The sequence below is a fragment of the Diachasma alloeum genome, unplaced genomic scaffold (assembly GCF_001412515.2).
Source record: "Diachasma alloeum isolate Michigan unplaced genomic scaffold, Dall2.0 Dall_scaffold_02905, whole genome shotgun sequence".
Classification (NCBI taxonomy): Eukaryota; Metazoa; Arthropoda; class Insecta; order Hymenoptera; family Braconidae; genus Diachasma; species Diachasma alloeum.
The window spans coordinates 786-13,968 of record NW_021682402.1 but is presented as its reverse complement, the minus strand read 5'-3'; the positions used below and the strand labels follow the sequence as shown (position 1 = coordinate 13,968).

The 13,183-nt window shown below is 37.8% G+C and overlaps 1 non-coding gene across 1 annotated transcript; it reads left to right on the top strand.

Moving 5' to 3' along the window:
• The first annotated feature begins 10,875 nt into the window (after positions 1-10,875).
• Trnat-ggu lies at positions 10,876-10,948 on the top strand. The gene has a single exon. It is a non-coding gene; the product is annotated as a tRNA-Thr (tRNA).
• Positions 10,949-13,183: the final 2,235 nt, after the last annotated feature.

The window sequence follows — 13,183 nt, the reverse complement described above, 5'->3', positions numbered from 1 at the left end:
CGCATTATCACCATTTGCTTTGTCCAATATCAGATTAGAATCATTGACACGAGAACTCGGTGGGCGATGATTGTTAGTTTGAGCGCAAGAAAGAGGCATCACTTCAGGAATGAATTTCTCCGATACAGTCGGTTCCTGAGTGTTCTCTTCCATGTCAATGAAAAGAGTACTTTCCATTACCCCTGCCTGATTGGCCCAACAACCGTCCGAATTCGTGCTGTGAGAATGTTGAGAACTACTCTGCGAACTTACGAAGGTCTGACTCATTACCTTTGAGTAGTCATGATCTGTACACCAAAGAGCTGCTCTTTTTGAACAAGGTTTACTTTGATGACTTCTGTTTGATGCCGCGCTACCCGATTTCGACTGAGAGTGCAATGACCGTATCTCTTCATCGGTTGGATATTCGCGAACAGAATCTACATCAGAAATTCTCTCATATGATCCATCTATTGCTTCTTCTGAAAGGTCACCGCCAATTTCAACGTTCCGCGCGATGTCGGTGAATCCAAACATAGTGTTCCACGGAATGCTAGCTTTGAACTAACGTGGGTAAATTACAGGGATTCTTACTATATTTCGGATCATGGGTCTTTTATTAGTCGTTTCAGTTTCTTCTTCAACACGTGCTTGTAGACAACTCTCTTGACTCGCTACTGCCATGACGCTTGCCCTTCTAGCTGATGTCATAAAGACTTGTTCAGCACTCGTAAGATCACCATCTTCGAGTAAGACAGTAGAAGGACGGTCATTGGTTGTGGTACGCAGCTCTACATCTATGTAATTAATCCCATTTACGGCCATGAGGTTTTCCACCTTGCTTCTTGGAAGTTGGGTAGGTCGGATCCGTTGATCTGAGTCTTTGCCATTGTTGAGATCATGTCCGTCGATATCCATCAATAAGTCCTCTTCAGTCAGATTTGTTCTCATCAGCCATGATCCACATGAGCTGCTTCCTTCCGAGTTTTGTACTGTAAAGGATGCTTCAGACCTGATTTCTCCCTGAGTGTTTTGCCTCAATTCTGCTACTTCTAACGTTCTTGGTGACATTCTCTGGGAAACTTGATGGCGATCACTGCTGTTCGCAGCATCTGTAACACCCCCCTCAACCATGCACTCGCTATCGCAAAATAAATTTATACTTACCTGCTCGTGACTCCTGTCCCTGACACTCCTGGTCCGGTTTCATCAGGTCCACTGGATTTCTCGGCGGTATTGGAGAGAATTTCCGTGGTTTCCGGTAGCTCAGTTAGAAGAGTGCACGGCGCGTAACTGGGAGACCCGGGTTCGATTCCCGGATGGGCGGATCGGGATTTTTTCTCTCTAAATTTTAATTCTATTTGAATGTTTTTCCTTGCTTCTTCCTGAATAAAGAAATTAGTTGTGTTGTAATGAGAAAAAATAGGACTAAATTACAGATTTAGGAGTATTTCTTAGCGAAATACGTTTGCAGAGCCGGTTTCTAAATGTGAACGGATCATATTGCCTTCCTTTGAGATGAGAATGCTCAAATGTCATTAATGTTTCCAAAAAATCACAAAATTTTATAAATTTTATTAAATTGTACTCAACGGAATTGATTTTTTCCTTTTCAAAATACTCGCCTGAACGGCTTCTAATTGAGTCGATGAAAAGATATATAACGATTCATACAACATTTTCGATATATGTCCTTTTTTTTCAAGTTTTCATGGCTGACGCACCATAACTTGAGAAAAAATGGAGACAGCAAGTTGAAATTTGGTATGATCATAGTTGTTATAATAGAAAAGGTTACTATTTTGGATGGACGCAAACGACGGAGCCGTTGGTGAGCTATGTAACCTTGTGTAAAAATATAGATTGTTAAATTTTTAATAAACTACTCAACGGATTTTATTTTTTCGTTTGTCAAAATACTCGCCTGGATGGGTTCTAACTTGGTTGAGTTAGAACTAATCGATCAAAGTATATATTACCATTCATCCTAAATTTTCGATCCATTTTCTTTCTGTTTTTTCAATTTTTCTTTCTTATACGAACGATAACTTGAGAAAAACTGCAGACAGCAAGTTGAAAACTATGATCATACGCTTTCGCGCGCGCTTTACTATTCGTTGGGGAAATGAAGAAATAGATTTTATTAAATTTCATATACTCATAGATGTTTTATAAATTTTGCTAATGCCTTACAGAAAATTAAGGGAATAAAAAGTGAAACATAAATGACTAATTTTTAATCTTCGATTAATTCTTTTTTTTTACTTTTTAACATAATCTGATTAAAATCTGTAATTGTTGAAAAATGAGGGGAGGGTTATGAATTAATTTCCTAGAAAACTGAAAAAATTTATTGAATTCTTCGGAAAATTTCATAGTTTTCAGATAACCGGAGAGCTTCAAAGATTTTTCTCAAATTCGTTGGGAAACCGAAGAACGGTCATGAATTTAGTAAAGTTTGTAATTTATCAATGAAAATCAAAGAAGCAAAAATTTATCATTTTCGCATATGTAAATACGAAAAAATTGAAATTTTTGTAATACCTGCCTCAAAAGTTCACTTTTCGAACGTGCGTAAAGTTCAGAGGTCGTGCGTAAAGTCAACTATCGTGCGTAAAGCTTCCCTTTACGCACTCGAAATTCACTTTACGCACGACCTGGTACTTTACGCACACCGTGCACAAAAGCAACCACTTTANCTATCGTGCGTAAAGCTTCGCTTTATGCACTCGAAATTCACTTTACGCACGACCTGGTACTTTACGCACACCGTGCACAAAAGCAACCACTTTACCCCCACTACGGTTCCGAACAGTGAACTCGGCAGGTATTACAAAAAATAGGATGTGTTACACGTGCGTGCGAAAAAAGTGGTTCTTTACGCACTTGTAACACAATATACTATTGGGAAATAAAGAATAATTGGAGTTGAAAAAATTTAGAAATACTTTTTTTTTTCTCATGGTCACCAATTAGGCAATGTAGATTGGTTTTGAAATAAAGATAAACTTCTCACATCAAAAAATGAACAATATGACGCAGATCAAATTTTTGGCATTTGAAGAATTTAAAAATACCAGTCATTTTTGTAGGCGACTACTTCACGTAACTCATTGGCCAGTCAGAAATAAGGATTAGCGGTCCGGCAATTTCGAGATATTTCGATATAAAACAACTTCACGTTTCTTTTAGCTGGAGTAAATAGGATCCGATCAATACCCGTGATTGTTGCAAAATAAAGGAAATGTTAATGCCTAAAGGAGGTTAGGTGGTGTATGAGGTGAATTTGAGAGTGAATTTCTGTGGTTCCCGGTAGCTTAGTCGGTAAGAGTGCCCGGCGCGTATCTGGGAGACCCGGGTTCGATTCCCGGCTGGGTGAAGCGGAAATTTTTTCTCTCTAAATTCTAATTCTCTTAGAATTTTTTTTTCTTTTTCGACAAGAGCAAACAATTTTTTGGCAATTATTCATGAAAATCCGTGAAGTTTGTCGAAAACTGAATAATTTTTTAGATTCTTTTCGAATGAAAAGGAAAACCAGATTCTCAAGACTTTCTCAAGAGTTTCTCAAGTCTTTCCTGAGGAATTGGCGAATTTTCTCGGTTTTATAAAAAAACCCGCGAATTATTTACAATTCTCTAGAAAAAAGAATGATTTTTTCGATTTTTTCAGGAAAATGAAGGATTCCCTGGAAAATCCCGGAATTTTATCGAATTCTCCAGAAAATAGAAAAATTATTCAGGAGTACCTCAAAAAGCGAAGAGTTCCCTAGAATTTTCTGTGTAATCTGATCATTTTCTTGAACTTCTTAGGAAACCGGAGAGTATTCTAGAATTATCTTGGAAACCAGTGAATTAATCCTAATTATCTAAAAAACAAGATAATTTCCTCGAGTCTTCTAAAAAATCGAAGAATTCCCTAGAACTCGCTCGAAAACCAGCGAATTTTCTAGAAAAGCTGAGAATTCTTTAGAATTGTCCAGAAAACAGGATAATTTCCTCGAATTGTCTAGGAACTCCTTGTATTCGCTCGAATTTTCTAGAACCTCTTTGCATATCTTTGAATTTTCTAGAAACTCCTTGAATTCGTTTGGAATTTCAACAAACTTCTTGCATTCCCTGGAATTGTTCTAGAAACTCCTTGAATTATCTCCAATTTTCAAAAACTTTGCTGCATTCCTACGAACTTTCTCGAAATTTCTTGAATTCCTCCAAAATTTCTAGAAACTTCTTAAATTCTGTCGAGTTTTCTTGTAACTCTCTGAATTTCTTTCAAGTTTCTAGAAACTTATAGAATTACTTTGAAATTTCGAGAAACTGTTAGCATTCCCTCGAGTTTTTTAGAAACTCACTGAATTTCCTGGAGATTTCTAGAGATTCCTTGAAATCCCTCGAAAATTCTAGAAAATCCTTGAATTCCCTCGAAAATTAGACAAATTTCATGCATTCTCTTCCATTTTCAAGAAACATCTTGAATTTCCTCGAATGTTGTATAAACTCCATGAGTATCCTCGAAATATCTAGAAACTCCTTGAATGTTTTCGAAATTTCAAGAAAGTTCGAATTACCTCCAAATGTATCGAATTTTCTAGAATTCCGATAAATGGCGCTAAACATAATGACCCCCCCCCCCATAATGAAACCATAAACGTATCCACGTCAAAATGACAGTGAATTAAATTTATTACATTCACCGAACAGAAAACAATGGAAAAAAAATAAATTGATGAAATTCATAAAATTACATGATGAATGAAAATCCAAAAAGGAAGAATCAATCAATTTTGTGCATGATAAAAATGAGCAAATGGGCAAATATTACGCAAAGAATAACCCGTGTAATAATTCGTGAGTTTGGTGAATTTGAAAATACCGCCTGTTTTTCACAGACCAATCAGAATTGAAGATTAGCAGTCAGGCAATTGCGAGATATATCGATATATTACTTAAGCGATTGGAGATATAACGATGTATCGAATGGATCTCCTTTTATAGGTAGAACACATTGCAAGTTTGGAAGGGCGCAATCGACCGAGCCGTTTCTGTTATATGCAACCTTTTGTGGAATTCTATTTTGTCAAATTTCTCAAAAATTACTATATCATTTCTGATTTGTACCTACAAATCCCACCGTATTTCTCTTCAATTTTTTGAAAATTAATCGCCAAAAACCCTAGTTGTCACATACATACATAAATACAAGTGCGATCAAAAACACATCATTTCTACACGTATCATAATATTATAGACAGTGACTATTCACAGTGACTATAGACACCCTCCACGGTCACTTTGACCGTGGATATACGGGACGTTTTTCCGTGGATTGAAGGTAATTTCTACCGTGGATGTATAGAGGAGATCGTGGACCCTCAACTTTTCCTTCTCAAATTTAATCTGGACAAAAAACTAGACACATCGAATCAATTGATAAGTGATATGCAGATAGTAGACTAGCAAATAATTTTCTCAAAATATGAATTCGTTGAATACGAATATCAGTCTAGATTAACGCAAATAAAAAATAAAATAAATAGTTGACTAAATGCAAATAAATGAAGAAATAAATCGTTTTTTACATTTTATGTGAACGTTTTCTGAACAATATTCATATTTGTCTAATGGGGTCCGAGTGCCAAAATATAGTACACATGATTTTAAGAATGATTTTCCAACCCGGGGAGACTCCAAGACCCCACTGGATAATGTTGTCACAACTGGTTTTCAACTCTACTTCCATAATTCAAAACCAAAGTTTATAACAGATATGTCAGACAAGATGTGAATGTTTTTTCAGCGAAAGACCAGGCCTCGAAATATAGTATATATATAATTCTAATGATGATTTTCCAACCAGGGGAGACTTCTAGACCCAAATGGACAATGCTGTCACAACTCTTGTTTTGAACTCTACTTCCAAAGTTCAAAACCAAAGTTCATAGCAGAGATGTCAGACAAGGTGTGAATTATTGATTGGGCGCGAATGCAAGAGCAGATATCGAAATATAGTGCAAATGATTCTAAGGATGATTTTCCAACCAGGGGAGACTTTTAGAGCCCACTGGACAATGTTGTCACAACTCTGCTTTTCGACTCAATTGTCAGAGTTGACAAGTAGAGTTCATTGCAAAGATGTCAGACATGATGTGAATTATTTTTTGAGCCCGAAGGGAAGGGCCAGTCTCGAATTATATAAACAGAGGTTAGAATTTATCATCTCTTACCTTTTTGGTCCCGATTTTCGTCTTTTTTTGGAAAAGACGTCGACGTGTTTTATCGTTGTGGCCACCTCCTGAGTTCCCTTGTCTTTTCGCCATAATTGCACTAACGAATTGCATTGAACACTGGATTGAATGTTATTCAACACTGCACAAAACACCCGAATACAATTATTTCTTGTAAAGAATGCCACAAGTTGATTCGATCACGTGATAGTATAGGCGCAATAAAGTGGCGCGCTTTTCTACCAATGAGTAAACGCAATTGGTAGAAGTGAGAACATTACTCGTCCACCAATAGAAGTAGGATAACAAGGAGCGAAGGGAGAAAAGTTTGGTTCTACTTCATTCCGAAATATGAAATGTTTCTTACTTTTTCTACCCAAAAAAATAGTTTCTATTGGACATTTGCCATGAAAAGGAAACTCCCATTGAAGCTACAGGATTTTTCAATAAAATTCCCCAAAAAATTCAATAGAATTTTCTATTAAAGTTCAAGAGAAATCCAATAGAAAATTTTAATGAACATAGCAACGTTTTCATGTTTTGTTTTTGACCTGTAAAAAAAAAGGAGTTCCGCCATGTGACCGTTAGAGCATTTGTTTTTCTAGCGTCAACACTTTGTACGTTGGCAGTACAACGTCAAGTAAACAAGCACAACAAAATTTTATAGAAAAACTAAACAAATTCATTAGAAAACTATATCGGATTTCAATTGAATTTATCCTAGTTTTTGGGCGATACTATTGAAAAGTTCAACAGAAAATATTCAATAGAAAAAATCAAAGAATTGGAATTTTCTAAATAACTTATTCTCTTCAGATATTCTGTATCGAATTTCCTCAGTTGAAATTACTAAAGTTGTTTTAATTCTAGAGTACTTTATGCTCATCAATTTTTTTTTCAGTATCGCCTTGTAAAAGATCTAATAATGAAAGTGAGCTTCACAAGAACTATCTCATCTATAATAATACGATCCGAATCGCGCGTTTTTGACTTTTTCTGAATGTCCGATCTCATGAAGTTACCGATTATGTTAAGAAAACTCCTATATTTCAATGAGAAGTCTGACTCGACCAGCTCGTCAAACGAAACGACAAAGACTTGAGCATCCCCAAAAACTAGCTATATCCCAACCTTACAAAATGAAGGAACTTCACTGCAGGTCTTCTTCTATTCGTTATACCTTCAATCCTAAAAGAGAGAGCGGGAAGCACCATTACTCCTCCCACTTTACCGCAAGTGGCACATCTGACGAAAGGTGGGGGACATAGAGGGGCACAGAAAATCCGGTTTTTGAAAAATTAAAGATGAAGAGGGGTAAAGAGACCAACCAAAGAATGGGAAAAATTATAAAGAGCTTGACTAATTACGCAAAATTTTTATGGGTATGTCGGTTCAGACGAAATAGGTCCCAAGAGCGTTACAGCCCATGTCATCCTGTGGGTATTATATTGTACGAGTAAGCTAAAAAACGGGTAATCTCGTCCGAATTACCTATACATGATTGTCGTCAAGCTATCGATGAAAGTTGATACTTTGCCGCGTGGAAAGTAAGTGGAAAGTAGATGTACAATCGAGATTAGATTAGTAGGCGTCAGACGAAAAAGTCCGTCTGACATCTCAAATGGAATGTAGTTCTTTCTGGGATCTAGCATCATGCCTTGTGTGATATCATATAATAGAAAAATATTCTCAGCACCATTTTCATAAAGTGACATTCAAGCTACAAAAATGTATCCTTATAATAAAAAATTTTTTTTTACTAGAAAAATCGAAAAATGTGGGGTTTTACCACCCCTCGCCCCTTTGCCCAACCCTTCACGAGTCGAATACTTATTGGGGGGTTGAGGGAGAGCCCCTGAAGATTTTGTAGTAAAAAAATGTAGTAAGTTTGCCACCCTTATAATAAAATTATTTTTTATACTAGAAAAGTTAAAAAATGAGGGGTTTTACCCCCCCTTGTCCCTTCACTCTACCCTTTATGAGTCGAATATTTNCCTCGCCCCGTTGCCCAAACCTCGATGAGTCGACTATTTTTAGGGGTAGTGAGCCCCTGATCATTTTGTAGTCAAAAAATTTAGTCAAGTTGTCACCCTTATAATAAAAATATTTTTTTACTATAAAAATGAAAAAATGAGGGATTTTACCCCATTTTGCCCTACCCTCGATGAGTCTGATATTGTTAGGGGGGTTGTGGGGGAGAATTCTTTAATGCCTAAAGGAGGTTAGGCGGTGTATGAGGTGAATTTGAGAGTGAATTTCCGTGGTTCCCGGTAGCTTAGTCGGTAAGAGTGCCCGGCGCGTATCTGGGAGACCCGGGTTCGATTCCCGGCTGGGTGAAGCGGAAATTTTTTCTTTCTAAATTCTAATTCTCTTAGAAGTCTTTAATGCCTAAAGGAGGAATGCGCAAAATTTTTATGCCCCTGAACATTCTTTTGTCAACAAATTTAGTCAAGTTGTCACCCTTATAATGAATTTTTGTTTTTACTAGAAAAATCGATAAATGTGAGGTTTAACCGCCCCTCGCCCTTTGCCATACCCTCAATGAGTCGAATATTTTTTGGGGAGTTGAGGGGCAGTTCTGAACATTTTTTAGTCACAAAATGTAGTGAAGTTCTCACCCTTATAATAAAAATAATTTTTTTAATAAAAAAATTAAAAAACGAGGGGTTTTACCACCCCTCGCTCCTTTGCCCAACCCTTCATGAGTCGAATATTTTTTGGAGAATTGAGGCAGAGCCCTGAACATTTTTTAGTCACAAAATGTAGTGAAGTTCTCACCCTTATAATAAAAATAATTTTTTTAATAAAAAAATTAAAAAACGAGGGGTTTTACCACCCCTCGCTCCTTTGCCCAACCCTTCATGAGTCGAATATTTGTTGAGGGGTTGAGGGAGAGCCTCTGAACATTTTGTAGTAAAAAAATGTAGTCAGTTTGCCACCTTTATAATGAAATAATTTTTTATACTAGAAAAATGAAAAAATGAGGGGTTTTACCCCCCCTTCCCCCTATACCCTGCCCTTCATGAGTCGAATATTTTTTGGGGAGTTGAGGGAGAGCTCTGAACATTTTTTAGTCACAAAATGTAGTGAAGTACTCACCCTTATAATAAAATTATTTTTTATACTAGAAAAATGAAAAAATGAGAAGTCTTACCCCCCTCGCCCCTTTGCCAAACCCTTCATGAGTCGAACATTTGTTGGGGGGTTGAGAGCCTCTGAACATTTTGTAGTAAAAAAATTTAGGCAGTTTGCCACCCTTATAATAAAATTATTTTTTATACTAGAAAAATGAAAAAATGAGAAGTCTTACCCCCCTCGCCCCTTTGCCAAACCCTTCATGAGTCGAACATTTGTTGGGGGGTTGAGAGCCTCTGAACATTTTGTAGTAAAAAAATTTAGGCAGTTTGCCACCCTTATAATAAAATTATTTTTTATACTAGAAAAATGTAAAAATGAGGGGTTTTACCCCCCCTTCCCACTTCACGCTACCCTTCATGAGTCGAATATTTTTTGAGGGGTTGAGGGAGAGCTCTGAACCTTTTTTAGTCACAAAATTTAGTGAAGTACTCACCCTTATAATAAAATTATTTATTATACTAGAAAAATGAAAAAATGAAGGGTTTTCCCACCCCTCGCCCCTTTGCCCAAACCTTCCCGAGTCGAATACTTATTGGGGGGTTGAGGGAGAGCCCCTGAACATTTTGTAGTAAAGAAATGTAGTAAGTTTGCCACTCTTATAATAAAATTATTTTTTATACTAGAAAAATCAAAAAATGAGGGGTTACCCCCCACGCCCCTTCACCGTACCCTTCATGAATCGAATATTTTTTGGGGGGTTGAGGGAGAATCCCTGAACATTTTGTAGTCCGAAAATTTAGTCAAATTGTCACCCTTATAATAAAATCTTTTTTTTGTAGAAAAATCGAAAAATACGGGGTTTTACACCCCGAGGGACCCCCCTCGTCCCTTTGCCCTACCCTCGATGAGTCGAATATTTTTTGGGGGGTTGAGGGAGAATCCCTGAACATTTTGTAGTCCGAAAATTTAGTCAAATTGTCACCCTTATAATAAAATCTTTTTTTTGTAGAAAAATCGAAAAATACGGGGTTTTACACCCCGAGGGACCCCCCTCGTCCCTTTGCCCTACCCTCGATGAGTCGAATATTTTTTGGGGGGTTGAGGCGGAGCCCTGAACATTTTTTAGTCACAAAATGTAGTGAAGTTCTCACCCTTATAATAAAATCTTTTTTTTGTAGAAAAATCGAAAAATACGGGGTTTTACACCCCGAGGGACCCCCCTCGTCCCTTTGCCCTACCCTCGATGAGTCGAATATTTTTTGGGGGGTTGAGGCGGAGCCCTGAACATTTTTTAGTCACAAAATGTAGTGAAGTTCTCACCCTTATAATAAAAAGTTTTTCTTTTACTAAAAAAATGAAAAAATGAGGGGTTTTACCACCCCTCGCCCCTTTGCCCAATCCTTCACGAGTCGAATATTTGTTGGGGGGTTGAGAGAGAGCCCCTGAACATTTTGTAGTCAAAAAATGTAGTCAGTTTGCCACCCTTATAATAAAATTTTTTTTTTACTAGAAAAATCTAAAAATTAGCGGGTTTACCCCCCCTCGCCCCTTCGCCCGACCTATCATGAGTCGAATATTTTTGGGGGGTTGAGGTCTCCCTCCCGGTAGCTTAGTCGGTAAGAGTGCCCGGCGGGTATCTGGGAGACCCGGGTTCGATTCCCGGCTGGGTGAAGCGGAAATTTTTTCTCTCTAAATTCTAATTCTCTTAGAATTTTTTTTTTTTTTGAGAGCCCCTGAATATTTTGTAGTCAAAAAACTTAGTTTGCCACCCTTATAATAAAATTTTTTTTTTCATTAGAAAAATCGAAAAAATAGGGGGTTTACTTCTCCTTGCCCTTTTACCCTACCCTTCATAAGGCGAATATTGTTTGGGGGGTTGAGGGAGAGCCCCTGAACATTTTGTAGTCAAAAAATTTAGTCAAGTTCGCACCCTTATGATAAAAATATTTTTTTTTTATTAGAAAAATGAACAAAATAAGAGGTTTTACCCCCCCTCGACCCTTTGCCCTACCCTTGATGAGTCGAATATTTTTAGGGGGGTTGAGGGGGAGCCCCTGAACATTTTTTAGTTGAATAATATAGTTAGATTGACACCCTTATAATCAAAATATTTTTTTGAGTAGAAAAATCTACAAATGTATGGTTTTCACCCCCCCTCCCACACCCCTTTACACCGCGCCNCCTCAACCCACCAAAAAAGATTCGACTCCCCCTCGCCGCCACCGACCCATTTTACCCCACTGTTTCTCCAACGCTAACCCTCTTCTCACCCCTTTTCATCCCCCCTTCGCCACAAACGACCATCTGACATCATTGCATGTCAGATGGCCGTTTCATTACGGGAGAGAGTGAGACAGTCTTAAAAATGACCGTTTCCTCCCACTTATGCGCTGTGACATATGAGACGCACCCGGGGGCCCATTTTGCTACGTACAATTCTGAGGCAAACTCCACATCAACTCGGCTCGTTTCCGAGTTAATCGTGGCGACATCTGCCAAATTTCAGTGGAGCTAAAATCTTCCGAAATTGACAGGTGATCACCTCAATTACGGGCATACATCTAGCGGGCGGAAAAACGCATTAAAAAATCCGATATTTTAACCAAAAGAAAGGTAAGAATATCCGACCTGTCGGCAATCATGGCTTAAGTGTGTGTTGCTTCAGTGCGAATTGTAATTAGTATTTGTTGTAGGAGCAGAATTGAGCCGCCATATTGTGTTGTGAACTGGAAAATTTGGTGAATTTAGTGGTGCATTATATTCTCTTAATTATATGCTAATCATTATTATCCGTCCCCGAGGCCTCATTTGCCGACATGTGACAGGTTATGTCCTTTCCTTTGACCCCTAAATTTGAATTTTACATTCATTTTTCCGCCCGCTATTAGCATGCCCGTAAACGGGTATAATGAGCATGGATTCTGGGGAATTCTGGGGAATCTAGGAATAAAAATAGAAAAAAAATTTCTGCAGGCCGGGCCTTAAGGAATGAAGGAGGGTTAATTAGTGGAGAATTTAATTCTCCGTCGAACTGTCCTTTTTTCATCCCTTAATCTCAATTAGGAGGGGAGAGGTGAACTTTTAATTACCGGGAGTCACTGTGCGCCGCAAAACAATTATTTTTCCTACCGCGCTGTGATTTTCATGACAGTTTCTTCCATTTTTTACAGAGATTAAGGGATGAAAGAGGGTTAATTGATGGGTAATTTAGTTTTCCGTCAAACAGCCTTTTTTCGTCCGAGAGAGGGAGAGCGAGAGAGAGAGAGAGAGAGGGAGAGAGAGCGAACGGCTGACGAAAAACCTCAAATGATTCTTTTTCTCGCATTCAGTCCGTGATGTTCCACAGGCCCATGCGCGCATGCGCAAATGGTCGCAACAATGCTGTAGCGACTGGAAGCGAGACGGAGACTTCTCTCTCGCACAAAAGGTTCTCATTCCCGGCGCCGGATTTAGGGGTTGGAGCTAGAAAATTGCGTTTAACTTTGAATCCATAGGAGATTCGCGGGTACGATCAAGATAAAATTTGTAGTAAATGTTCTGATAAAAAATATGGAAACAAAAAAGAAATTCATCGATTCAATGTCAAGATATAAATAGCAACATATATTAAATTCGCTCTGAATAAATAAACAAGCTATTGAAAAAAAAATACCGATATTCCGAATTACAAAAAAAAAATTTATTAACTTCAATTTTTTTAATGGAAAACATTTTTTTTCCCCATCTGCTTTTCACGCGGCTCTGGGGGATGAACGGTTGAGAATAGGGGTAAAGTGTCTTAAACATTTTTTGTGTAGAAATTTGAGCTCTACAACTTTGTATATCACATTTTTGGACGTACAGCGCGTTATTCACGAGTTATTTCGAAAAACTGTTTTCAGGGGTAGTTTTTTGGCTTTTTCAACC